Source organism: Stegostoma tigrinum, chromosome 21 (assembly GCF_030684315.1).
Source record: "Stegostoma tigrinum isolate sSteTig4 chromosome 21, sSteTig4.hap1, whole genome shotgun sequence".
NCBI classification, from domain to species: Eukaryota; Metazoa; Chordata; class Chondrichthyes; order Orectolobiformes; family Stegostomatidae; genus Stegostoma; species Stegostoma tigrinum.
In genome coordinates, this window is record NC_081374.1 from 55,790,410 (window position 1) to 55,817,417 (window position 27,008).

Genomic DNA, 27,008 nt, shown 5'->3' on the forward strand with positions numbered 1-27,008 from the left:
GCACACGGCGACTTGCCCCCCGCAGCCCCGTCCCGCACACGGCGACTTGCCCCCCGCAGCCCCGTCCCGCACACGGCGACTTGCCCCCCGCAGCCCCGTCCCGCACACGGCGACTTGCCCCCCGCAGCCCCGTCCCGCACACGGCGACTTGCCCCCCGCAGCCCCGTCCCGCACGCGGCGACTTGCCCCCCGCAGCCCCGTCCCGCACGCGGCGACTTGCCCCCCGCAGCCCCGTCCCGCACGCGGCGACTTGCCCCCCGCAGCCCCGTCCCGCACGCGGCGACTTGCCCCCCGCAGCCCCGTCCCGCACGCGGCGACTTGCCCCCCGCAGCCCCGTCCCGCACGCGGCGACTTGCCCCCCGCAGCCCCGTCCCGCACGCGGCGACTTGCCCCCCGCAGCCCCGTCCCGCACGCGGCGACTTGCCCCCCGCAGCCCCGTCCCGCACGCGGCGACTTGCCCCCCGCAGCCCCGTCCCGCACGCGGCGACTTGCCCCCCGCAGCCCCGTCCCGCACGCGGCGACTTGCCCCCCGCAGCCCCGTCCCGCACGCGGCGACTTGCCCCCCGCAGCCCCGTCCCGCACGCGGCGACTTGCCCCCCGCAGCCCCGTCCCGCACGCGGCGACTTGCCCCCCGCAGCCCCGTCCCGCACGCGGCGACTTGCCCCCCGCAGCCCCGTCCCGCACGCGGCGACTTGCCCCCCGCAGCCCCGTCCCGCACGCGGCGACTTGCCCCCCGCAGCCCCGTCCCGCACGCGGCGACTTGCCCCCCGCAGCCCCGTCCCGCACGCGGCGACTTGCCCCCCGCAGCCCCGTCCCGCACGCGGCGACTTGCCCCCCGCAGCCCCGTCCCGCACGCGGCGACTTGCCCCCCGCAGCCCCGTCCCGCACGCGGCGACTTGCCCCCCGCAGCCCCGTCCCGCACGCGGCGACTTGCCCCCCGCAGCCCCGTCCCGCACGCGGCGACTTGCCCCCCGCAGCCCCGTCCCGCACGCGGCGACTTGCCCCCCGCAGCCCCGTCCCGCACGCGGCGACTTGCCCCCCGCAGCCCCGTCCCGCACGCGGCGACTTGCCCCCCGCAGCCCCGTCCCGCACGCGGCGACTTGCCCCCCGCAGCCCCGTCCCGCACGCGGCGACTTGCCCCCCGCAGCCCCGTCCCGCACGCGGCGACTTGCCCCCCGCAGCCCCGTCCCGCACGCGGCGACTTGCCCCCCGCAGCCCCGTCCCGCACGCGGCGACTTGCCCCCCGCAGCCCCGTCCCGCACGCGGCGACTTGCCCCCCGCAGCCCCGTCCCGCACGCGGCGACTTGCCCCCCGCAGCCCCGTCCCGCACGCGGCGACTTGCCCCCCGCAGCCCCGTCCCGCACGCGGCGACTTGCCCCCCGCAGCCCCGTCCCGCACGCGGCGACTTGCCCCCCGCAGCCCCGTCCCGCACGCGGCGACTTGCCCCCCGCAGCCCCGTCCCGCACGCGGCGACTTGCCCCCCGCAGCCCCGTCCCGCACGCGGCGACTTGCCCCCCGCAGCCCCGTCCCGCACGCGGCGACTTGCCCCCCGCAGCCCCGTCCCGCACGCGGCGACTTGCCCCCCGCAGCCCCGTCCCGCACGCGGCGACTTGCCCCCCGCAGCCCCGTCCCGCACGCGGCGACTTGCCCCCCGCAGCCCCGTCCCGCACGCGGCGACTTGCCCCCCGCAGCCCCGTCCCGCACGCGGCGACTTGCCCCCCGCAGCCCCGTCCCGCACGCGGCGACTTGCCCCCCGCAGCCCCGTCCCGCACGCGGCGACTTGCCCCCCGCAGCCCCGTCCCGCACGCGGCGACTTGCCCCCCGCAGCCCCGTCCCGCACGCGGCGACTTGCCCCCCGCAGCCCCGTCCCGCACGCGGCGACTTGCCCCCCGCAGCCCCGTCCCGCACGCGGCGACTTGCCCCCCGCAGCCCCGTCCCGCACGCGGCGACTTGCCCCCCGCAGCCCCGTCCCGCACGCGGCGACTCGCCCCCCGCAGCCCCGTCCCGCACGCGGCGACTCGCCCCCCGCAGCCCCGTCCCGCACGCGGCGACTCGCCCCCCGCAGCCCCGTCCCGCACGCGGCGACTCGCCCCCCGCAGCCCCGTCCCGCACGCGGCGACTCGCCCCCCGCAGCCCCGTCCCGCACGCGGCGACTCGCCCCCCGCAGCCCCGTCCCGCACGCGGCGACTCGCCCCCCGCAGCCCCGTCCCGCACGCGGCGACTCGCCCCCCGCAGCCCCGTCCCGCACGCGGCGACTCGCCCCCCGCAGCCCCGTCCCGCACGCGGCGACTCGCCCCCCGCAGCCCCGTCCCGCACGCGGCGACTCGCCCCCCGCAGCCCCGTCCCGCACGCGGCGACTCGCCCCCCGCAGCCCCGTCCCGCACGCGGCGACTCGCCCCCCGCAGCCCCGTCCCGCACGCGGCGACTCGCCCCCCGCAGCCCCGTCCCGCACGCGGCGACTCGCCCCCCGCAGCCCCGTCCCGCACGCGGCGACTCGCCCCCCGCAGCCCCGTCCCGCACGCGGCGACTCGCCCCCCGCAGCCCCGTCCCGCACGCGGCGACTCGCCCCCCGCAGCCCCGTCCCGCACGCGGCGACTCGCCCCCCGCAGCCCCGTCCCGCACGCGGCGACTCGCCCCCCGCAGCCCCGTCCCGCACGCGGCGACTCGCCCCCCGCAGCCCCGTCCCGCACGCGGCGACTCGCCCCCCGCAGCCCCGTCCCGCACGCGGCGACTCGCCCCCCGCAGCCCCGTCCCGCACGCGGCGACTCGCCCCCCGCAGCCCCGTCCCGCACGCGGCGACTCGCCCCCCGCAGCCCCGTCCCGCACGCGGCGACTCGCCCCCCGCAGCCCCGTCCCGCACGCGGCGACTCGCCCCCCGCAGCCCCGTCCCGCACGCGGCGACTCGCCCCCCGCAGCCCCGTCCCGCACGCGGCGACTCGCCCCCCGCAGCCCCGTCCCGCACGCGGCGACTCGCCCCCCGCAGCCCCGTCCCGCTGACAGGGACTGGCCCCCGCAGCCCCGACCCGCTCGCAGTGATTTTCCCCCTGCAGTCCTTTCGCGCTCGCAGGGTCTCGCCCCCGCTTCCCTGACCCGCTCACAGGGGCAGGCCCCCCCGCAGCCCTGACCCGCTCACAGGGACTGGCCCCCGCAGCCCTGTCCCGCTCACAGGGGCAGGCGCCTCCGTAGCCCTGTCCCGCTCACAGGGGCAGGCGCCTCCGTAGCCCTGTCCGCTCACAGCGGCTGGCCCCCGCAGCCCCGACCCGCTCACAGCGATTTGCCCCCTGCAGTCCTGACCCGCTCAGAGGGACTGGCCCCCGATCCCTGACCCGCTCACAGCGATTTGCCCCCTGCAGTCCTGTCGCGCTCAGTGGTACTGGCCCCCGCAGCCCTCTCCCGCTGACAGGGACTGGCCCCCGCAGCCCTGACCCGCTCGCAGGGGTTCGCCCCACAGCCCTGACCCGCTCGCAGTGATTTTCCCCCTGCAGTCCTTTCGCGCTCGCAGGGTCTCGCCCCCGCTTCCCTGACCCTCTCGCAGGGTCTGGCCCCCGCAGCCCTGACCCGCTCACAGGGACTGGCCCCCGCTGCCCTGACCCGCTCACAGGGGCTCGCCCCCGCATCCCTGACCCGCTCACAGGGGCAGGCCCCCCCGCAGCCCTGACCCGCTCACAGGGACTGCCCCCCCCGCAGCCCTGACCCGCTCACAGGGACTGCCGCCCCCGCAGCCCTGTCCCGCTCACAGGGATTGGCCTCCGTAGCCCTGTCCGCTCACAGCGGCTGGCCCCCGCAGCCCCGACCCGCTCACAGCGATTTGCCCCCTGCAGTCCTGACCCGCTCAGAGGGACTGGCCCCCGATCCCTGACCCGCTCACAGCGATTTGCCCCCTGCAGTCCTGTCGCGCTCAGTGGTACTGGCCCCCGCAGCCCTCTCCCGCTGACAGGGACTGACCCCCGCAGCCCTCTCCCGCTGACAGGGACTTGCCCCCGCAGCCCTGACCTGCTCACAGCGACTTGCCCCTCCTTCCTGTCCTGCTCACAACGACTTGCCCCCTCCGTCCTGACCTGCTCACAGCGTCTTGCCTCCCATCCCTCTTAGACAGGTCACCCCTTGCTCAGAAACGGTCCCAATTATCCATGAACCGGAAACCCTGCCCCCTGTGCCAGCTCCTTAACCATGCATTCATCTCACCTATCTTTCTATGACTTAGCTCACTAACATGTGGCACTCATGGCAACCCATAAATTATTACCCTCTCGGTCCTGCCTTTCAGCCTCTTTGCTAACTCCTTGCACATAGTCCGCAGGATGTCATCCCTCTTTCGGCCTATGTCATTGGTACCAACGTGCCCCGTGGCCTCTGGCTGCTCACCCTCCCCTTTAAGAATTTGTTGCAACCACTCAGAGATGTCCTTGACCTTGGCACCAGGGAAGCAACACGCGGCCCTTGTGTCTCAAATGTGGCAACAGAATCTATGCCCCCAACGAATGAGTCTCCAACCACGTTCGCTCACTTGGATTTGCCTTACTCTGTCCCACAGCAGGGTGGTTTGTACTATGGACCTGGCTACTGCTGATTATATAACTGACCCAGTTTAGTTTTAGATCAGTGTTAACCTTGGTTTAGTGGATAGCCAAGCACCTCAGTAGTCTACAATACAGGAGAAATACATTATAAGCTGACAGATTCTGTGACAGTCAAGAACAAGCACTGAATTGTTCTGACCTCATTTCCAACACCTGGCCCGTAGCCTTGCATGGCTTGGATTGCACTTGCACATCAAAAAAAAATAAATGTAACGATGATGTGAGTGTAAGGACATGGAATTTTTTTGATATGGTCATATTCTCTCTTGTTGGAGCTGATTGCTGCTTAGCACTTGTATGGTGCAAATGTAACTTATCCTTTATCAGGCCAAGCCTGATCGTTGTCCAAGTCTCACTGTATTTTCTCATCGTTGACTTAATGTTGGTTCGGCCCAACAGTGTTGTACATACCCTGCCTATTCTGAAACTCTACCACTTAATATTAAGTCTAATAAAGACAAGTATCCAATCTGCCTTCCAAACCACTTCAACGACCTGGTCCATTACATTGGGGGATCAACAGGCATGCACATCAAGATCCTGAGATCCCTCTGATCATTGGTGCTTGTGAGGTCCCTATGATTCATCATGGGCTCCAAGATCTGATTGTGCTGTGTCACCTAATCCTTATCCCATTTGTCCTTACATGAAATAATGTTCACAAACGCTTCTCAAAAATTCTTCCCAATCCTACTTTTTGCAATCATGACACAGGTGAGCATAAAACTTGGAACACGACAGCAACAGGAATGTGCCCTTTGGCCCACCATGTTGGGCCAAACATGACAACAAATGAAATAATCCCTTCTGCCTGTCCTTAATCCATAGTCCTCCATTCCTTGCATATTCGTGCACTTAACTAAAAGTCCCTTTTAAATGCTTTCATCGTATCTGCATCCACTACCACCCCGGGCAATGTATTCCACACTTTTAACATGCTCAGTGTGAAATATTTGCCCCTCACATCTCTTTTGAACTTCCCCCCTCTCAGCTTAAATGCATGCCCCCTAACAGTGGACACTTCAACTCCGGGGGAGAAATTTTCTGACCGTTAGCTGTATTTATGTATCTCCTAATTTTATAGACTTCTATCAAGCCTGCCCTCAGCTTCTACTGCTCCAGAGAAAACGAAGAGTTTTTCCAGCTTCTCCCTCTCGTTCATACCCTCTATTCCAGTCAGCATGCTGGTAAATCTCTTCTGCACCCTGTCCAAAGCCTGCACGTCCTTAGTGTAATGTGGCGGCCAGAATTGAATGCAATACTCTGTGTGGTCTCACCAAAGTCTTGTAAAGCTGCAATGTGACATCCTGACTCTTGCGCTGAGTTCCCCTATGAATAAAGGCAAGCATGCGATATGCCTTCTTGACCACCCTATCTACTTGTGTGGCTACTGTCAGGGAGTTATGGTCTAGGACCCCAAGATCCCTCTGGACATCACTGCTGTTTGGGGTCCTGCCATTAACTGTGTATCCCTTTCCTTAACACTTGGTCTCCTAAAATGCAACACCTCATGCCTGCCCAGATTAAATTCCATCGGCCATTTCTCCGCTCGTGTTTGCAATTGGTCTGTATCTTGCTGTGTCCTTTGACAACCTTCCATGCTGTCCACAAGTCCACTGGTCCTTATATCATCTGCAAACTTAGTAATCCCCCATCTACATTTGCAACCAAGTCATTTACATATATCACAAACAGCAGAAGTCACATCGATGCGGAACACCACTCGTCACTGAGCTGCAGCCAGAAAAACAGCTTTCCACCACTGAGACGGCAAGAACTGTAGATGCTGGAATCAGAGATAACCAAGTGTGGAGCTGGAGGAACGCAGCAGGTCAGGCTGCATCAGAGGAACAGGAAAGCTGACATTGTTGATGCTGCCTGGCCTGCTGTGTTCTCTTTGTTCGCCTTCCACCGCTTCCGTCTGCCTTATATGGGCAGGCCAAGTCACCACGGATCTCATGGATCTTAATCTTCTGGATGAGCATACCATGAGGGACCTTGTTGAAAACCTTCGTAAAATCCATGTATATGTTATCAACTGTTCTGCCCTAATTGATCACCCTTGTCACCTCCTTGAAAACTTCAACTGACTTGGTAAGACATAACCTGCCCCGCATAATGCCATGCTGGCTGTCCCTTATTAGCCCATACCTTTGAGACATGAGACACTCACCAGTCTGTAGTTTCCTGGAAAGTCCCTGTTTTCCTGCTTGAACAGAGGAACGACTTTATCCACTCACCAGTCTCCGCAACCCCTCCAGTGCCTGGCAAGGATATCAGATCCTGTTGAAAGTGGTGTGTTGATGCATTTGTGTCATGATTGTGTTTTGTTTCAGCCCTAACATTCAAAGCAGTGCAAGAATGTCTTTGTGCAGCAGGCGAGTTGTGATGAGACTGAGCCTTCATACAATTGCAAGATGTTGAAAATTTGCCATTATTTATGAAAACAGTGATAAATTTCCATGATCAACATTTCTGTTACACTGCAATGATTATCCCGTGGCATGTAAAATCAGAAAGATACGATAAAATGAGACTGGGTCATATGTAGGGAGAATGTTTGCCTTTCATGTCTATAGAAGTAGTGAAATATTTCCGTGAATCGAAGAGTCACTTTTCCGTTCATTGAAGGACACAATCATCGCCTTGGAAGCTTCATCACGATACTACTTTGCATTTCTGAAGAGGGAAGAAGAAATCAACATGCAAATTCAATTCCATGGTTTTGGAAGTCCCATTGAGAAGACGATTCATTTGCGCCGGCACAATGCTCTGACCGAGAAAGAATTGAAGGTGAGTTTGTAGTTTGGAAGATCGCAGCAATTTATGCATCAACTTCTTCATCGATAATGTTCCATTGCTTTCAAACTGTATTTTCCACTCTGCAAGATAATAACTGTGAGAACAAGCAACAGTATCGGTAGATGGTCTATGGGGAATGCAATGTTACAAAACCCAATCCATTCAACCACATATTTCAGATATGTCAACAAATTAAATATTCCAGCACAGGATAAAACAAGGAAGATGAGAGTGAGGAGGCAATAGCTCTGATGACAAAAGAACAGAAATTTACCTTTATCCATTTGAGCAAAAAAGCAGGCACACAAATAAATAATCATCTAACAATGCACGTGTGCTACGGAGGCTACAGGGGGACTAAGAATGCCGAATTGTTGTCATGCGTATTGCTGAAAGGATGATTGAAACAGAATCTGTGGTAAATTTGAAGAAATACAGATGATGCATCTCAGGATGTTGGAGGAAGAACATTTATGGACTGAGGCAAATTGTATTGCCCTTTACAGGAGTTATTAGGTTCATAATGAATTGAAAGACTTCCTTCTGTGCTGAAAGCTTTAGTTTAGTTGCAGCTGGATGACAATTTCTGTTCCTGGTAGTATTTAGCAAACTGTTAAAAGTGAATGTCACTGCACAGAATTCCAAACATGACTCCAATCAGTAGAGAAAATATCCAAGGGGTAATCATGAGTTGTAGCCTCTCATGTTGAACAATGCAGCTACAGATACAATGGAGGCACTGATGATAATCTTCCAAGAATCCTTAGATTGTGGTAATTTCTCAGAGGATTGAAAGATTGTGAACATAACACCATTATTACAAAGATACTTCGACAAAATAGCAAGCCAGTATTGCCAATTTAGGTCAACCTGGGTAGATGTTCATGCCGGCAATGAAAGATGAAATAACAGGGTACTTAGTGTGCTATAACATCCTACAGAGTTAACATCCTTTTATAAAGGGGAAATAATACTTGACAAACTTGCTACAGTGCTTTGAGAAGGAAACAAACATTACTGATGAAGGACCACCAGTTGATGTAGTCCATTGAGATTTCAACAAAGCATTTGATAAGGTACAGCTCGTAAGGTGTCTCAAATGAAAAGAGCCCATGTGTTCAAGGGTAGTTTGTTCGGATGGACAGAGGACTGCATCGTAAATAGAAGTAGAGTCGTAGCAGCAGGATGGTAACTGACAAGTCATGTACGGCCACAGAGCGAATGCCGCGGATGCCATACACCTCATGTTGACTGGGTTGATTTCGGAAATGGCGTAGGGGATTGCTATGCTTAGGAAAGTTGGGCAGGCTGGGACTACGTTCATTGGCGTTTATAAGATTGAAAAAATCTTGTTTTTTCAACATGTAAGATTCTAAAGAGGCTTGATAGTGTATATCCGTAGAGATTACTCCCATTTGTGAAAGATTTTACGACCAGAGGCCACATTTTCAAATTGGTTGCCTATTAATTCAGGGAAGAATTACTTCTTTCAGGTTGTAGCACTCTATTGAACACTTCAGCCAAGAAGGTTTTAGAGGTAATGCCATTAATTATATGCTCGGCTGAGATGGCCAGGTTAATTTTTAAATCAAGGAACAACGACAATGAGAAAAGGGTAGCCTTTACAGTGGAAGATACTTCAAGGATCCCCTTATTCCTAAAGAATACAGGGAGGAATTAAACACATCACTACCACACCATCACTACCATGAGAGAAGTTGTAGTAGACAATCTAATGGAGTGAAAGCAGATTGGACTCTTCGCCGTGATGGTTGACTTTCTAAGATTCTAAACAATGAGCTTCAGAGTCGGTATATGCATTGACTGTAATTTCCCAAAAAGGTTCAGATTCTCGAGAAGCATCTGAGGGCTGGAAAAATGCTGATGTGATGTCCCTATTTAAAAAGGAGAGAGGCAAAAAGAAGATAACTACAACCGAACCAGTCTAATATTGTTGGAAATGTGTGGCAATCAACTATGAAGAAAATAATAGCAGGACATTTGGAAAATCATAATCTAATCAAACAGAATCACCATAGCCTGATGAAAGAGAAATTATGTCTGGCTAATTTGTTTGGGTTTTTGGAGGAAGTTTTGGGAGGAGAATTAACAGAGGAAAACCAGTAAATGTGTTGTGGTTGGACTTGGAGAAAGCATTGAGAATGTACACAAAAGTAATAAGCTAAGAGCTGAGGTTTTGAAGGTAGTATATTGCTATGGATCAGTATGCTTTGCATGCTCTGGAAGAAGAGATCACATCTCGAGTGAAATGCACCAAGTGAATATATATTTTGGGGAACTTGGTGGCAATGCGGTAAGTCAGTGCAGAGGGTAAGAGGTGCCATTTGCTTGCTTTTTTTGCCTGATAGTTCATAAGCATTTTTTTTTGAGACAGGGTGAATTGAAGCCAGAATCAGGGACCGAGAGGGTGAACCAGGTTCATTGGTTGGTGATCGCTACTGGTTTAAGAATCTATTATCGGTAGCTTTCAGATTGAAAGTAAATCGGAGAAATATTTACAGGCTACAAACTAAAAGACCAGAATGTTTTCAAATCAAATTAAGATCGAAGTAATTGAAATGGAGATGCCAGGCCAGATGATGATTTGTACCTACATGACGGGCGAGTGGTCAGGCCCCATACTCCAGCTTACGTCTGATGAACTGGAATCTCAGTTTTGACCAATCAACAAATCATGTGGGGCAGAGTTACCAGGGAATGCTGTGCTTCAGGAGGCAGTCACACACCTTAGATTAACTAGCTGAAACTCGGTCAGTGGCCAATGACAAAGAACAGGGCAGGTGGAAGGATCCAGGATGTAGTGCAGAAGGAACCTTGGCCTTTGATCTTATCGAACAGGTTTGAGATTCTTTCTTCCTGTGTGGATGAGAGTGCAGGGTATAGGGAAGATGAGTAAACTGACTGTAGCACTGTGGTATAGGTGGGACATTCAGGAGGGGATAAAAAGTGAAATGTAGTTATAATCAGAGGTAGTATAGTTAGGGGAATGAACACTGTTCGTTGTGACCAGGATCGAGAGTCTCGCAAGTAGTGTTGCCTGCCTGGTGCCCAGGTTCAGGATATTCCATCTCGGCTACAAAGGAACTTGAAGTGGGTGGAGTAGAAATCCAGCTATCGTGGTCCACACAGGTACCATTGATATGGAAGAAAGAGGAAAGAGGTTCTCCTGAGGGATTATGAGCACCGAGGTGCTGAGGTGAGAAAGCAGAACCAGAATGGTAATAATCTCTGGATTATTAAAACTATGACCCCTCGTGCTAGCCATTTCTGCCCTGGGAAATAGTCTCTGGCTATCGACTCTATCTATGCCTCTCATTATCTTGTATACCTCAATTAGGTCCCCTCTCCTCCTCCTTTTCTCCAATTAAAATGGCCACCCAAGTGGACAGGGTTGTTAAGAAAGCATATGGTGTTTTGGCTTTCATTAACAGGGGGATTGAGTTTAAGAGTCGTGAGATCTTGTTGCAGCTCTATAAAACTTTGGTTAGACCGCACTTGGAATACTGCGTCCAGTTCTGGGCGCCCTATTATAGGAAAGATGTGGATGCTTTGGAGAGGGTTCAGAGGAGGTTTACCAGGATGCTGCCTGGACTGGAGGGCTTATCTTATGAAGAGAGGTTGACTGAGCTCGGTCTCTTTTCATTGGAGAAAAGGAGGAGGAGAGGGGACCTAATTGAGGTATACAAGATAATGAGAGGCATAGATAGTCTCTGGCTATCGACTCTATTTCCCAGGGCAGAAATGGCTAGCACGAGGGGTCATAGTTTTAAGCTGGTTGGTGGAAAGTATAGAGGGGATGTCAGAGGCAGGTTCTTTACGCAGAGAGTTGTGAGAGCATGGAATGCGTTGCCAGCAGCAGTTGTGGAAGCAAGGTCATTGGGGTCATTTAAGAGACTGCTGGACATGCATATGGTCACAGAAATTTGAGGGTGCATCCATGAGGATCAATGGTCGGCACAACATTGTGGGCTGAAGGGCCTGTTCTGTGCTGTACTGTTCTATGTTCTATGTTCTATGTTCTATATTATCTGAGCAATTTGGCACGGTGTGAACATAATTATAGATGTACATTGTTCAAATGGTGGCATGGCAGAAATGTGTTTGAATTCATGGGACATTGGCATCGGTACGGGGAAGGAGGGAGTCGTTCTGGTGTTATAGGCTCGACGAGAATCATATTGGGACAAGTATCCTCGCAAAATACAGAGCTAGGCCTGGGGCTAGGGCGTAAAAATAAAAAGTGTGGAGTGGGTGAGCTCAGTTGCATGGAAAATTGTGGAAAAAGTTAGAAGCTGGTAAGTGCTCAGCAAAGTTTCCAGAGCAAGTAATAGGACAAAAAGTATGGAAATGGTCAGGAGTCTCACTTCAGCTGCAGCAGATAAGAAGGGTGGCTGTAAATGCCAGACTGAAGATCTTGTATTGAATTGCAGGGAGTGTATGAAACAAAGTGAATGAGTTTGTGGTGCAGATTGAAATTGACAGATACATCACTCTGGGTATCACAGAGAGGTGGTTGTTAGGGGATAAGTGTTGGGAACGAAATAGCCAATGATTCATGTCCGATAGAAAGAACAGGCAAATGGGCAGAGATAACAAAGTGTGGAGCTGGATGAGCACAGCAGGCCAAGCAGCATCTCAGGAGCGTAAAAGCTGACGTTTTGTGCCGAGACCCTTCTACTTCTGTGTGTTCATCCTGATCCACACTTTGTTATCTTGGATTCTGAAGCATCTGCAGTTCCCATTATCTCCGATACAAATGGACAGAGATGCCAGGGTTGGCTTGTCAGTAAGAAATGAGGTCGCGCTGAAGGAACCACAGCTCTTGTGCTTGTTTATTAATGACTTGGAGGAAAGAGGTGCATGTGCTGTGGCTAAATTTGCAGATGACTGAAAAAATATTTAGAAAGACAAGGCATGGCCCAGAAACAGAGATTTACCGGGATGTTACTTGGATCGGAATGTATTAGCTATAAGGAGGGTTTGGTGGAAGTGCTGTGTCATGATAAATGTAATGAGATCAACCATGATCTCACCGAATGATGGAGGAATATTCAATGGGCCAAATGGCTTTTTTTGTGAGTCTTCTTGTTTGACAATGCATTCATGAAGGTGTTTTTTTTTTCTCTCTTGGATAAGATGTGAAAATGAAATGTATACGAGATAATGGGAACTGCAGATGCTGGAGAATCCAAGACAACAAAATGTGAGGCTGGATGAACACAGCAGGCCAAGCAGCATCTCAGGAGGACAAAAGTGCTCCTGAGATGCTGCTTGGCCTGCTGTGTTCATCCAGCCTCACATTTTGTTGTCATGAAATGTATACACTTCCTTTTCATCTGGGAATAAATAATTGTTCTGAACGATTTCCATTGACTAATAGCAATCTGTCAAGCTTTGCAATGTAAAGAGATTTTTAGCTTCTTTTTAATTGTAAAGGTATTCTTTGTAATTAATTTGGCATATATTATTTGCATCTCAGGAAGTATGTTCATCACTGCATCTCAAAAAGTGCTCTGTTGTATAACAACAGCTTTTTAAAGATCACTTCAATGGTTGTGATTTTCAGTTGCCATAACACACATTAAATTACACTGTTGGCCAATCTGTCCATGATTATTTCATTATCTTATGCTTCAAACAGACAAGGAAATATTGGTGATGCAATGAAGAGTTTGATTCTCAAATATAATTGCTGTTATAGTTTCCACTTGGAAGAAAGATTCACATCAAATTGACTGGTCAAGTAAATGGGACACTGACTGTGAGTACTTTGAATGTTCGAGTTATTCCTGAAATGAAAGTTATGACCTTGATGATTTCTCTTTCATGCAGATATGAAGAGACTCTTTTAAAATATCCTCTAGGTTAGTGGTTCAGGCATAAAAGTGCAATATGTATATTTATGTATATACATGTACATGCGTAGTCTGAAAAGATAATGAGTATAAATCACTTGTTACAAGGTGAGAATGAGTTATCCAGATAGTAAGAACTGCCAATGTTGGTGTCTGAGATAACACATTGTGGAGCTGGAGGAACACAGCAGGGCAGGCAGCATCAGAGGCTCAAGAAAGGTGAGGTTTTGGATCAGGACCCTTCCTGAGAAATGGAGGGTGGAAGGGAGCTCAGAAACAAATAGCATGGAGGGGGAGGAGGTGCTGGGGAAGGTAGGTGGGATGGTAATAAGTGAGTACTATCCAGATTGGAACAGATTTTCCCCAGGGGGTATTGAATACGAATTCCAAATCACTCTCAAAATCTTAGTGACTGTTAACGTTGATGTTTTTTGTCTGTGTGTTTCAGTAATTGCATGACAGTTGAATGGTTCGTTGAGAGTGAGGAACCTATGGACTCTTACACACTAAGATGGAATTTAGTTCGAAGAGTGACTTCAAAATAGTTGCTTGCTTTTAAAATCTTGACCGTTTTTGCTGTCCAGTTGAATGAATTTAGCTCATACTGCTTCAATAGGAATTAGTGTTTAATAGGAACATATTTGTGAAACTTACAGTTTCGCAAGTTTTAGCTTAAACTGGTGGAGACTTTCGGTGCTTGCAAAAAGGCTCATCTCTCCATTAATACCGAAGGAAAATTGGAGTTTAAAAGTAAGTTCACCCGCTATCAGGGAATGAAATGTTAATGTTGACTCGAACATAATTTTTAAAAAAGTCATATATTTGTGTAACACTGAACTCAAATTAAAATTTGGATATGCTAGTTTTACAGATGGTTGGATATTGAATTCATTTTAAATGAGTGTGAAGATCACTTTAAATCCAGCATATTTGTGAAGAAAAGAAATAGCATGTCAAATAAAATTAACTGCATGACTCTTCAAAGCCCGATATGTAGAATTTCATTCCGAACTATGAGACAGTTGTGACCCCATACTACCTCAGTGCTCATGGCAAGAGTAAGACTCCTGTTTGACGTGCTGTGCACTGCATGGAATGGCGGCAACATCAGATTCATTGATGCTTGAGAATCAAAAGAATATGACAATCAGATTTAAAATCAAAATCTCATTGAACACTTCAAGGAATGTATTACAGGAAGAGGGGGAAAGCATGTATGACTAATAGAAGGTGGTGGCGCAGATCACATAGACCTGTGTGCTAAAACTTATGACAAATTTCACATTGAATGGAACAGTTTAAACAGGCTGGAGGAAGCAGACATGCCAGCCCAAACTTTTTGAATTTGAGCGTTCTGTTCGTAAACATCAGCAAAATTGGGGGAAACATGTTTATTCTTTCTCTTTTATTGCACAGAACCATACGATTAGACTGTTTTGATGAGGAATTTAAAGATTATGTGTCCCATCCGTTTGACTCACAGTTTGGTACCACAGGTTGGTACGATCTTCGTTCGAGAAGGAAAAGGGATGTTCCAGATACAGAAAATCGTCAAACCATTTACTACAAAGTCCGTTTCTGGTTAGTATTAATTAATGCAGTTAACATTTTTAGATTGACATGATTGCACAATGGAGTCAATAAGAAAATTCCATCTGATATTCCACATAAATCTTAAGTGGATATTAAAGCAGCTCATTTCTTTTTCACGCTGTATGCTGCTTTCAAGAATGGTTGTCTTATTGTCGAAATGTTTAGCATTGACTCCATGGCTTCTTCCATTAGCTCACATTGAAACACATGTTTCTTCAGCCAAAAATGCACGTTTACTCGGTGTAGCTTGACTAACCTTCCCCTGTGGTCGTTCCCCTGAAATCCCCTGCAGTAGCTCCCCTGAAAAACAACTATACCATTTTGGATACTGTTCCGGGGGTGACTTAGCAGGGGTATGCAGTAGGGTGCAGGTCTCTGGCACAGAGTCTGTCCCTCTTGCACAGAAGGGAAGCGGGGATAGGAAGAGAGTGATAGTCATTGGGGACTCAATAGTTAGAGGCACTGATAGAAGATTTGCCGGGAACGAAAGAGAATCACGATTGGTGTGTTGCCTAACAGGTGCCAGGGTCTGTGATGTCACGAATATCCTGGGTGGGAAATTGGCTCGTGCCATTCGGTTGGATTTAAACGAGCTCAGAAGGGGGATGGGAAACTGAGGTGTAGTCCTAGTACACAGGAGGATGAGCATAGGGAGGACATGGTCAGGACCTCACTGTCACAGAAGTGTACTGGCAGACAGCAAGCTGGATTGAAGTGTGACGACTTTAATGCCGGGAGTATCCGGAATAATGTAGGTGAGCTTGCAGCTTGGATAGGTACCTGGGACTTCAATGTTGTGGCCATTTCGGAGGCATGGATAGAGCAGGGTCAGGAATGGATGTTGCAGGTTCTTGGGTTTAGATCTTTCATTAAGGTCTGGGAAGGTGGTAAAAGAGGGGGAGGTGTGGCTTTGTTGGTCAAGGACAGTATAACGGCGGCTGAACGAACCTTTGAGGACTCGTCTACTGCGGTTGTATGGGCTGAGGTTGCCAAGGAAGGTTTGTCGACTGAGTCAGTGTGGGTGGAAGTTCGGAACAGCAAGGCAGCAGTCACTTCACTGGGGGTTTTCTACAGACCCCAAATAGCAGTTGGGAGATCGAAGAACTCATTGGCCGGCAGATTGTTGAAAAGTGCAAACGTATCAGGGTTGTTGTTGTGGGTGACTTCAACTTTCCCAATATAGATCGAAACCTCCTTCGTGCAGATGGTTTGGATGGAGCCGTTTTTGTCAGGTGTGTTCAGGAGGGTTTCCTGACTCAGTATGTGGACAGGCCGACGAGGCGGGAGGCCATTTTGGATTTGGTGCTGGGGATGAGCCAGGACAGGTGTCAGATCTCGTGGTGGGAGAACACTTTGGCGACAGTGACCGCAAGAGCCTCCCATTTACCATCGCCATGGAAAGGGAAAGGAGCAGTTACCAGGGGAAGATATTTCACTGGGGTCAAGGAAACTATGATGCTGTCAGACAGGAGTTGGGAAGTACAAATTGGGAGCAATTGTTCCACAGAAAGGGCGCAGCAGACATGTGGAGGCTGTTCAAGGAGCAGTTGTTGCGAGTGATGTATAAATTTGTTCCTCTGAGACAGGGTAGAAGGGGTAAGATTAAGGAGCCTTGGATGACGGGTACAGAGGTGCTTCTTGTCAAAAAGAAAAGGCAGCGTACGTAAGGTGGAGGAAGTGAGGGTCTAGCACAGCTTTAGAGTATTACAGGCCTGCTGGGAAGGAGCTCAAAAGAAATTGCCTGTCCAATTGTTACCTGTTACAACCTTTGCGTCCACGCTTGCTCATTCAATGGTGTCAAGATGCCAGCAGTGCATGTACCTTCTCCATCCCCTAATGCCATCAGCTCACACAAGACATAGCCCATACTTAAAATCTTCGGATCAACCAAAGTTCATTGTAATGGACATTTTAGTTATCTGTCATGAAACGAAAACTGATTCTGACTGGCATGACCTGCAGTGCAAATGAATATAATCTGCGAAACGAGATTCCTTATGGGCTTGCAGCTGCTACAAATAATTGCTTTTCAAAGACGTTGCATACATACATTTTTTTCTCCTATCACCTTAGATTATATTTTTGTTTGTGCGTGTTGTGTGGGCTTCCAGTCAGGCCCATAAACACAGGTTGATGCAGTCACTGTTATAACACGGTATTGAAGGAGAATTTGTGATCTTTGGAGTTTCATTCCAGTGTATGAAGGAGTGCATCATCAAACCACTCCAGATCTCTACTGGTGACTATATTGTTGCAAGTTTTCAAGTGTTCCCGATGGTCACATAAAATATGGCCTTTTTGTTGTTGCGCTGTTCATCTTAACTGCACCATATCTAGTATTTAGGCTTGGAAACAATTTCTATTTTTTTGATTTACTTATTCAAAATCATTTATGATTGTTGTCATGATATCTACGATATGTTATTTTGATTGGACATAGAGGATTGGATCTGTCTTACCCCAACTATTAATGGAAATAATGTATGCGCTTATAAAACCCCTTCTGGGCAAGGTAGTTGCTCAGTGGTTCGAGCTGCTCATGCACTGGGGAGCCAATTGAGATTCCAGTCTTGGGTAACGATCTGTGTGGAATTGACATGTCCTCCCCGCGTCTGCGAGGGGCTTCTGCCAGGTGCTGCAGTTTCCTCCCATTGTTCAAAGATGTGCAGGTCCTTATATGTGATTTGTGAAGCATTTCTTAAATGTTTCAATCCTGCCAGCATCCAGTGCCTTGGACAAAATAACTGGAGGTGAATAAAAGATACTGTGCCTTTTGACACCATTTCCTGCTGGATTTTCATCAATCCTGCTTTATATCGGTGACAACTTCCATGACCTTTTTTGATGCTCTGTCTGAATTGACAGTCTAGTTCCAAATATTTGTTGTGTAGTATTACAAGGTCTCTGTTACAGCATACCCATGAATGCCCACTTCAAAAGATACTTCCATATCATAGAATCCCTACAGTGTGGAAACAAGCCCCTTTTGACCCAACAAGTCCACAGCCACCCTCCAAAGAGCATCTCACCCTGACTCATTCCCCGACCCTTTCCTCAGTAACCCTACATTTCCCATGACTAACACACCTAATCTACACATCCCGAAACACAATGGGCAAGTTTGGCATGGCCCATACAACTAGCCTGCACATCTTTGGACAGTGGGAGGAAACCAGAGCACCCAGCAGGAACCCATGCAGGCATGGGCAGAATGTACAAACTCTGCACAGAAAATCACGCAACGGTGGGATCGAACCTTGGTCCCTGGCGCTCTGAGTCAGCAGTGCTAACCACTGAGCCACCGTGCTGCCCTTGGAGTTAGACAGAGCTTGCTTATTCTTGGGTGGCCTCAAACTGCCAACCTCCACTTAGTGGCAAAAGTGCTGACCAACTGCACTCATCTTCACTGGTTTTTGCTTTGTATCATTGAATTCAATCCTTCAAACTCTATGATAAATATTTAACTTTCCATTGATATGTGAACCTTGTTTTTAGTACACAGTATTGGTTTATTATGTTTCATTGGTACATCATGAATACTGTATGTATATGCAAATGGGCAAGTTGGTAATGATGCAGTCCGCAGACCTGGAGGATAATAACACTGTCCTTCAATCGCCCACGATGCCCTCTGCAAATTGGTAGAAAACAAAAATTTCTATAAAATTAATCTCTCCTCCCGTCAGTCGATCAAAATTAATTCAGAATTTTGTACAGGCCAATAACTGTAAGATTACACGGGCCTAAACAAAACTACTGGCTCATATTAGTTAAGTAAAGTGAAAGGGCAACAATAGAGGCAGGAGGAACTGCAGATGCTGGAGAATCTGAGAGAAGAAGGTGTAAAGCTGGATGAACACAGCAGGTCAAACAGTATCATCCAGCTCTACACCTTGTTATCTCAGATTCTCCAGCGCCAATTTTCTGAAGTAGGGTCTCGTCCCGAAACATCAGCTTTCTTGCTCCTCTGATGCTGCTTGGCCTGCTGTGTTCATCCAGCTCTCCACCTTGGGCAACAATAGAGTATGCTTTAAGTCACTAGATATGTTACGTGGGTTTGTCTTCCTTAGGGTGGAGTTAGTGGAACCGAAAAAGATGTCTCCCTCACAGCGTTTGTGACAAAAGAGTTGCGTTGTTCCTTGGCGGCCTTTCAACAGAAGAATATTCAGAGATTTCACGAGTGGTAAGAATGTCACTTCTTTTACTTCTCTTTATCTCACTTTTTCCAAAATTGGAAAATAGATTTTAGAAATAACATCGAGCTGATGAAGTGTGAAAAGGAGAATAATTCCAAGCAGTGGTGGGAGTTGGTCAGTGAGGTGGGAGGAGTGGATAGGTGGGAGAGAAGGCGGACAGGTCATGGAGGCGGGGATGAGTGGAGGAACTAGTCTTGGGATGAGGCTGGCGGGTGGGGAGATTTTGAGGGTGGCAAAGTCCATATTGAGGCCATTGAGTTGGAAGCTCCCGAGGCGGAATATGAGGTGCTGCTCCTCCAGTTTCTGGGTGGTTTGGTTGTGACACTGGAAGAGGCCCAGGATGGACATGTCGTCCAGGGAATGGGAGGGGGAGTTGAAGTGATGCAATGATTTGGATATGAAAATAGGTGTGGTTAGTATGTTGCCCAATGATTGAAGGTGTAGTAGCCAGCCAAGGAGGTCACCTCAGAATGCAATGGGACATTGACAAGGGCCAATAAACTGAGGAGTGGCAGATGGAGTTGAAATTAGACAAATGTGAGGTGCTACATTTTGGAAAGGCAAATCAGGGCAGCACGTATACACTGAAGGTTGTGGGGAGTGTTGCTTAATAAAGAGACGCTGGAGTGCAGTTTCGTAGTTCCATCAAAGTACAGCCACCGGTAAAAAGGATATTGAGGAGACATTTGGTGTGCTCGCCTTTATCGGTCAGTGCATTGAGAATAGGAGTTGGGAGATCACTTAGCAGCCATATAGGACGTTGGTTCGGCTGCTTTTGGAATACCGCAATCGATTTTGGTCTCCTTGCGAGAGGAAGGATGTCGGCGCACCATTGAGGGCCGAAGGGCCTGTTCTGCGCTGTATTCTTGTATGTTGTAAACTTGAAAGGGTTCAGAGAAGATCTACAAGGATGTTATGAGCATCGGAGGTTGAAGGTATACCGTGGGCTTGAACAGGCAGCGATTACTTGGAACTTTGGAGTTCAGGGCTGACCATATAGAAGTTTATACAATTACGAGGGATGTGGATAGAGCGAACAGCCAAGATCTTTTCCCCGGGTTGCTGGAATCCAAAACTGGAGGGAATAGGTTAAAAATGAGAGAGGGAAGATTTAAAATGGACCGGATTTTTTTCATTGTGGTGCATGTATGGAGTGAGCTGCCAGAGGAAGTGGTGGAGGCTTGTACGTTTAAAAGGCATGTGGATGGGTATATGAATAGGATGGGTTGAGAGGAATATGGGCCAAATGCTGGCAAATGGGACTAAATTAATTTAGGATATCTGGTCAACATAGACAAATTGGGCCAAAGGATCTGTTTCCCGACTGTACATCTCTCTGATTCTAAGTGTCTTTTTTCTTAACCACGTGGCCCATAATTAGAAAAACTTGAATCAGGATTTGGGAATGTGACAATTCTAATTGGATCTGTTTGATGAAATTAACTCTGTCGGTAATGGTGGTTGAATTATGATTTGTCAAATTTGAGTTTATTGCAGCATCTTATAGAATAGAGGAGACACATGTAATCAAAATTGAAAATCAAAACTTGGTAAAATTTTGCATTGGAAATACATGACAAGCCATTGGAGGAGATTCATGACCATTGCATTCAAGTGAGAACAACAAATGCGATTCAGTGACTCAGTGAAACGGGATGCAGTGACTCAGTGAAATTGGATGCAGTGACTGTGTGAACTGGGATGCAGTGACTGAGGGTAATGGGATGCAGTGACTGAGGGTAATTAGATGCAGTGACTGAGTGAAATAGGATACAGTGACTGCGGGAAATGGGTTGTAGTGACTGCGGGAAATGGGTTGTAGTCACTGAGGGAAATGGGATGCAGTGACTGATGGAAGTGGGATGCAGTGACTGATGGAAATGGGATGCGTTGACTGATGGAAAGGAGATGCAGTGACTGTGGGAAATGGCATGCTGTGTCTGAGGGTAATGGGATGCAGTGACTGAGGGGAATGGGATGCCGAGACTGATTGAACTGGGTTGCAGTGACTGAGTAAACTGGGATGCTGTGACTATGTCTAATGGGATGCAGTGACTGAGGGAAATGGGATCCAGTGACTGTGGGAAATGGGTTGCAGTGTCTGAGTGAAATGGGATGCAGTGACTGAGTGAAATGGGCTGCAGTGAATGTGTGAACTGGGATGCAGTGACTGATGGAGATGGGATGCTATGACTGAGTGAAATGGGATGCTATGACTGAGTGAAATGGGATGCTGTGACTGAGGGTAATGGGAGGCAGTGACTGAGGGAAAGGTGATTCTGTGTATTTGGGAAATGGGATGCGGTGACTGTGGCGAATGGGATGCAGTGACGGTGGGAGATGGAATGCAGTGACTGAGGTTAATGGGATGCAGTGACTGAGGTTAATGGGATGCAGTGACTGAGGTTAATGGGATGCAGTGACTGAGGGAAAGGAGATGCAGTGACTGTGGGAAATGGCATGCTGTGACTGAGAGAAATGGCATGCTGTGACTGACGGTTTTGGGATGCAGTGACTCTTAAATGGGATGCAGTGACTGCGTGAAGTGGGTTGCAGTGACTGTGCGAAATGGGTTGCAGTGACTGAGTGAAATGGGATGCAGTGACTGAGTGCAATGGGATGCAGTGAATGAGTGCAATGGGATGCAGTAACGGAGGAAAGGCGATGCGGTGACTGTGGGAAATAGCATGCTGTGTCTGAGGGGAATGGGATGCAGTGACTGTGGAAATGGGATGCAGTGACTGTTAAATGGGCCGCAGTGACTGAGTGAAATGGGCAGCAGTGACTTGGTGAAATGGGATGCAGTGACTGAGGAAAGGAGATGCAGTGACTGTCTGAAATGGGATGCAGTGACTGAGTGACCTGGGATGCAGTGATTGAGTGACCTGGGATGCAGTGACTGAGTGACCTGGGATGCAGTAACTGAGTGAAATGGGATGCAGTGACTGAGCTAAATGGGATGCATGACTGATGGAAATGGGATGCAGTGACTGAGGGGAATGCGATGTAGTGACTGAGGGGAATGCGATGCAGTGACTCATGGAAATGGGATGCTGTGACTGAGGGAACGGAGATGCAGTGACTGAGTGAAATGGGCTGCAGTGACTGAGGGAAATGGATGCTCTGACTGAGGGTAATGGGATGCAGTGACTGTGTGAAATGGGCTGCAGTGTCTGTGCGAACTGTAATGCAGTCACTGTGTGATCTAGGATGCGGTGGCCAAGTGAAATGGGGTGCAGTGGCTGAGTGAAATGGGATGCAGTGGCTGAGTGAAATGGGATGCAGTAATTGGTGGAAATGGGATGCAGTGACTGTGGGAGATGGAATGCAGTGACTGAGTGAAATGGGATGCAGTGACTGAGGTTAATGGGATGCAGTGACTGAGGTTAATGGGATGCAGTGACTGAGGGAAAGGAGATGCAGTGACTGTGGGAAATGGCATGCTGTGACTGAGAGAAATGGCATGCTGTGACTGACGGTTTTGGGATGCAGTGACTCTTAAATGGGATGCAGTGACTGCGTGAAGTGGGCTGCAGTGACTGTGCGAAATGGGTTGCAGTGACTGAGTGAAATGGGATGCAGTGACTGAGTGCAATGGGATGCAGTGAATGAGTGCAATGGGATGCAGTAACGGAGGAAAGGCGATGCGGTGACTGTGGGAAATAGCATGCTGTGTCTGAGGGGAATGGGATGCAGTGACTGTGGAAATGGGATGCAGTGACTGTTAAATGGGCCGCAGTGACTGAGTGAAATGGGCAGCAGTGACTTGGTGAAATGGGATGCAGTGACTGAGGAAAGGAGATGCAGTGACTGTCTGAAATGGGACGCAGTGACTGAGTGACCTGGGATGCAGTGACTGAGTGACCTGGGATGCAGTGACTGAGTGACCTGGGATGCAGTGACTGAGTGACCTGGGATGCAGTAACTGAGTGAAATGGGATGCAGTGACTGAGCTAAATGGGATGCATGACTGATGGAAATGGGATGCAGTGACTGAGGGGAATGCGATGTAGTGACTGAGGGGAATGCGATGCAGTGACTCATGGAAATGGGATGCTGTGACTGAGGGAACGGAGATGCAGTGACTGAGTGAAATGGGCTGCAGTGACTGAGGGAAATGGATGCTCTGACTGAGGGTAATGGGATGCAGTGACTGTGTGAAATGGGCTGCAGTGTCTGTGCGAACTGTAATGCAGTCACTGTGTGATCTAGGATGCGGTGGCCAAGTGAAATGGGGTGCAGTGGCTGAGTGAAATGGGATGCAGTGGCTGAGTGAAATGGGATGCAGTAATTGGTGGAAATGGGATGCAGTGACTGTGGGAAATGGGATGCGGTGACTGACAGTAATTGGATGGAGTGACGGACGGTAATGGGATGCAGTGACTGAGGGAAACGGGACGCAGTGTCAGAGTGAAATAGGATGCAGTCAATGAGTGAAATGTCCTGCAGTGATTGAGTGAAGTGGGATGCAGTGACTGAGGGAAATGGGATGCAGTGGCTGAGTGAAATGGGATGCACTGACTCTTGGAAATGGGATGCAGTGACTGTTGGAAATGGATTGCAGTGACTGTTGGCAATGGGATGCAGTCACTGTTGGAAATGGGATGCAGTGACTGAGGGAAAGGAGATGCAGTGACTGTGGGAAATGGCATACTGTGACTCAGGGTAATGGGATGCAGTGACTGAGGGGAATAGGATGCAGTGACTGAGTGAAATGGGATACTGTGACTGAGGAAAGGAGATGCAGTGACTATGGGAAATGGCATGCAGTGACTGAGTGAAATGGGATGCGGTGACTGATGGAAATGGGATGCAGTGACTGATGGGAATGTGATGCAGTGTCTGAGGGAAATGGGATGCTGTGACTGAGCGTACTGTGATGCAGTGACTGAGCGTACTGTGATGCAGTGACTGAGGGTAATGGGATGTAGTGACTGATGGTAATGGGATGCAGTGACTGGGAAATGGGATGCAGTGACTGTGGAAATGGGATGCAGTGACTGTTAAATGGGCCGCAGTGACTGAGTGAAATGGGCAGCAGTGACTTGGTGAAATGGGATGCAGTGACTGAGGAAAGGAGATGCAGTGACTGTCTGAAATGGGACGCAGTGACTGAGTGACCTGGGATGCAGTAACTGAGTGAAATGGGATGCAGTGACTGAGCTAAATGGGATGCATGACTGATGGAAATGGGATGCAGTGACTGAGGGGAATGCGATGTAGTGACTGAGGGGAATGCGATGCAGTGACTCATGGAAATGGGATGCTGTGACTGAGGGAACGGAGATGCAGTGACTGAGTGACATGGGCTGCAGTGACTGAGGGAAATGGATGCTCTGACTGAGGGTAATGGGATGCAGTGACTGTGTGAAATGGGATGCAGTGACTGTGTGAAATGGGCTGCAGTGTCTGTGCGAACTGTAATGCAGTCACTGTGTGATCTAGGATGCGGTGGCCAAGTGAAATGGGGTGCAGTGGCTGAGTGAAATGGGATGCAGTGGCTGAATGAAATGGGATGCAGTGGCTGAGTGAAATGGGATGCAGTAATTGGTGGAAATGGGATACAGTGACTGTGGGAAATGGGATGCGGTGACTGACAGTAATTGGATGGAGTGACGGACGGTAATGGGATGCAGTGACTGAGGGAAACGGGACGCAGTGTCAGAGTGAAATAGGATGCAGTCAATGAGTGAAATGTCCTGCAGTGATTGAGTGATGTGGGATGCAGTGACTGAGGGAAATGGGATGCAGTGGCTGAGTGAAATGGGATGCACTGACTCTTGGAAATGGGATGCAGTGACTGTTGGAAATGGGATGCAGTGACTGTTGGAAATGGGATGCAGTGACTATGGGAAATGGGATGCAGTGACTGAGGGAAAGGAGATGCAGTGACTGTGGGAAATGGCATACTGTGACTCAGGGTAATGGGATGCAGTGACTGAGGGGAATAGGATGCAGTGACTGAGTGAAATGGGATACTGTGACTGAGGAAAGGAGATGCAGTGACTATGGGAAATGGCATGCAGTGACTGAGTGAAATGGGATGCAGTGACTGATGGAAATGGGATGCAGTGACTGATGGGAATGTGATGCAGTGTCTGAGGGAAATGGGATGCTGTGACTGAGCATACTGTGATGCAGTGACTGAGGGTAATGGGATGTAGTGACTGATGGTAATGGGATGCAGTGACTGGGAAATGGGATGCAGTGATTGATGGAAATGGGACGCAGTGACGAAGTGAAATGGGACGCAGTGACTGATGGAAAGGAGATGCAGTGACTGAGTGAAATGGGATGCAGTGACTGAGTGAAATGGGATGCAGTGACTGAGTGAAATGGGATTGCCGTGACTGTGGAAAGGAGATGCAGTGACTGAGGGAAATGGGATGCAGAGACTGAGGGTAATGTGATGCAGTGACTCTGTGAAATGGGATGCAGTGACTGAGTGAAATGGGATGCAGTGACTGAGTGAAATGGGATTGCCGTGACGGATGGAAATGGGATGCCCTGACTGAGTGTAAGGTGAAGCATGGAGTGAAATGGGATGCAGTGGCTGTGTGAAATGGGATGCAGTGGCTGTGTGAAATGGGATGCAGTGGCTGTGTGAAATGGGATGCAGTGGCTGTGTGAAATGGGATGCAGTGGCTGTGTGAAATGGGATGCAGTGGCTGTGTGAACTGGGATGCAGTGGCTGTGTGAATAGGGATGCAGTGACTGAGGGAAAGGAGATGCAGTGTCTGTTTGAAATGGGATGCTGCGACTCAAGTGAATGGGATGCCGTGTCTGTGGGGAATGGGATGCAGTGACTGTGGGGAATGGGGTGCAGCGACTTTGGGGAATGAGATGCAGTGACTGAGATAAATGGGATGCAGTGACTGATGGAAATGGGATGCAGTGAATGAGGGAAATGGGATGCAGTGACTGTGGGGAATGGGATGCAGTGACTGTGGTGAAGGAGATGCAGTGACTGAGGGAAATGGGATGCAGTGACTGAGGTCCTGGGAAGGAGTGACTGAGTTCATGGGGATGCAGTGCCCGAGCGGACTTGGGGTGCAGTGAGTGAGGGAAATGGGATACAGTGCCTGAGTGAAATGGGATGCAGTGCCTGAGTGAAATGGGATGCAGTGACTGAGTGAAATGTGATGCAGTGACTGAGTGAAATGAGATGCAGTGACTGAGGGAAATGGGAAGCATTGACTGAGTGAAATGCGATGCAGAGACTGAGGGAAAGGAGATGCTGTGCCTATGGGAAATGGGATGCAGTGAGTGTGGGAAATTGAATGCAGCGCCTGTGAGATACAGGAAACAGTGACCGAGGGAAATGTGATGCAGTGACTGTGTGAAATGTGATGCAGTGACTGAGTGAAATGTGATGCAGTGACTGAGTGAAATGTGATGCAGTGACTGAGTGAAATGTGATGCAGTGACTGAGTGAAATGTGATGCAGTGACTGAGTGAAATGTGATGCAGTGACTGAGTGAAATGTGATGCAGTGACTGAGTGAAATGGGATGCAGTGACTGAGGGAAATGGGATGCAGTCACTGAGTGAAATGGGATGCAGTGACTAAGTGAAATGGGAAGCACTGACTGAGTGAAATGCGATGCAGTGACTGAGTGAAATGAGATGCCTTGTTTGATGGAAATATGATGGAGTAACTGACGGGAATGAGATGCAGTGACTGAGTGAAAAGTGATGCAGTGACTGACTGAAATGGGATGCAGTGACTGAGATGAATGGGGCGCATTGACTGATGGAAATGGGACGCAGTGACTGAGGGAAAGGAGATGAAGTGACTGTGGGAAATGGTATACTGTGACTAGGGTAATGGGATGCAGTGACTGAGGGGAATGGGATGCAGTGACTGAGTGAAATGGGATACTGTGACTGAGGAAAGGAGATGCAGTGACTATGGGAAATGGCATGCAGTGACTGAGTGAAATGGGATGCAGTGACTGAGGG

General features: G+C 50.3%; 1 protein-coding gene across 1 annotated transcript in view; it reads left to right on the top strand.

Moving 5' to 3' along the window:
- The window catches only part of LOC132210852 (utrophin-like), a 245,844-nt gene that overhangs the window by 18,815 nt on the left and 200,021 nt on the right, over positions 1–27,008 (top strand). The window contains exons 2-3 of the mRNA XM_059653528.1: positions 14,755–14,839; positions 18,922–19,034. The gene's annotated coding sequence lies outside the window, so the exon portion shown is untranslated. The remainder of the gene's footprint in view (positions 1–14,754; positions 14,840–18,921; positions 19,035–27,008) is intronic.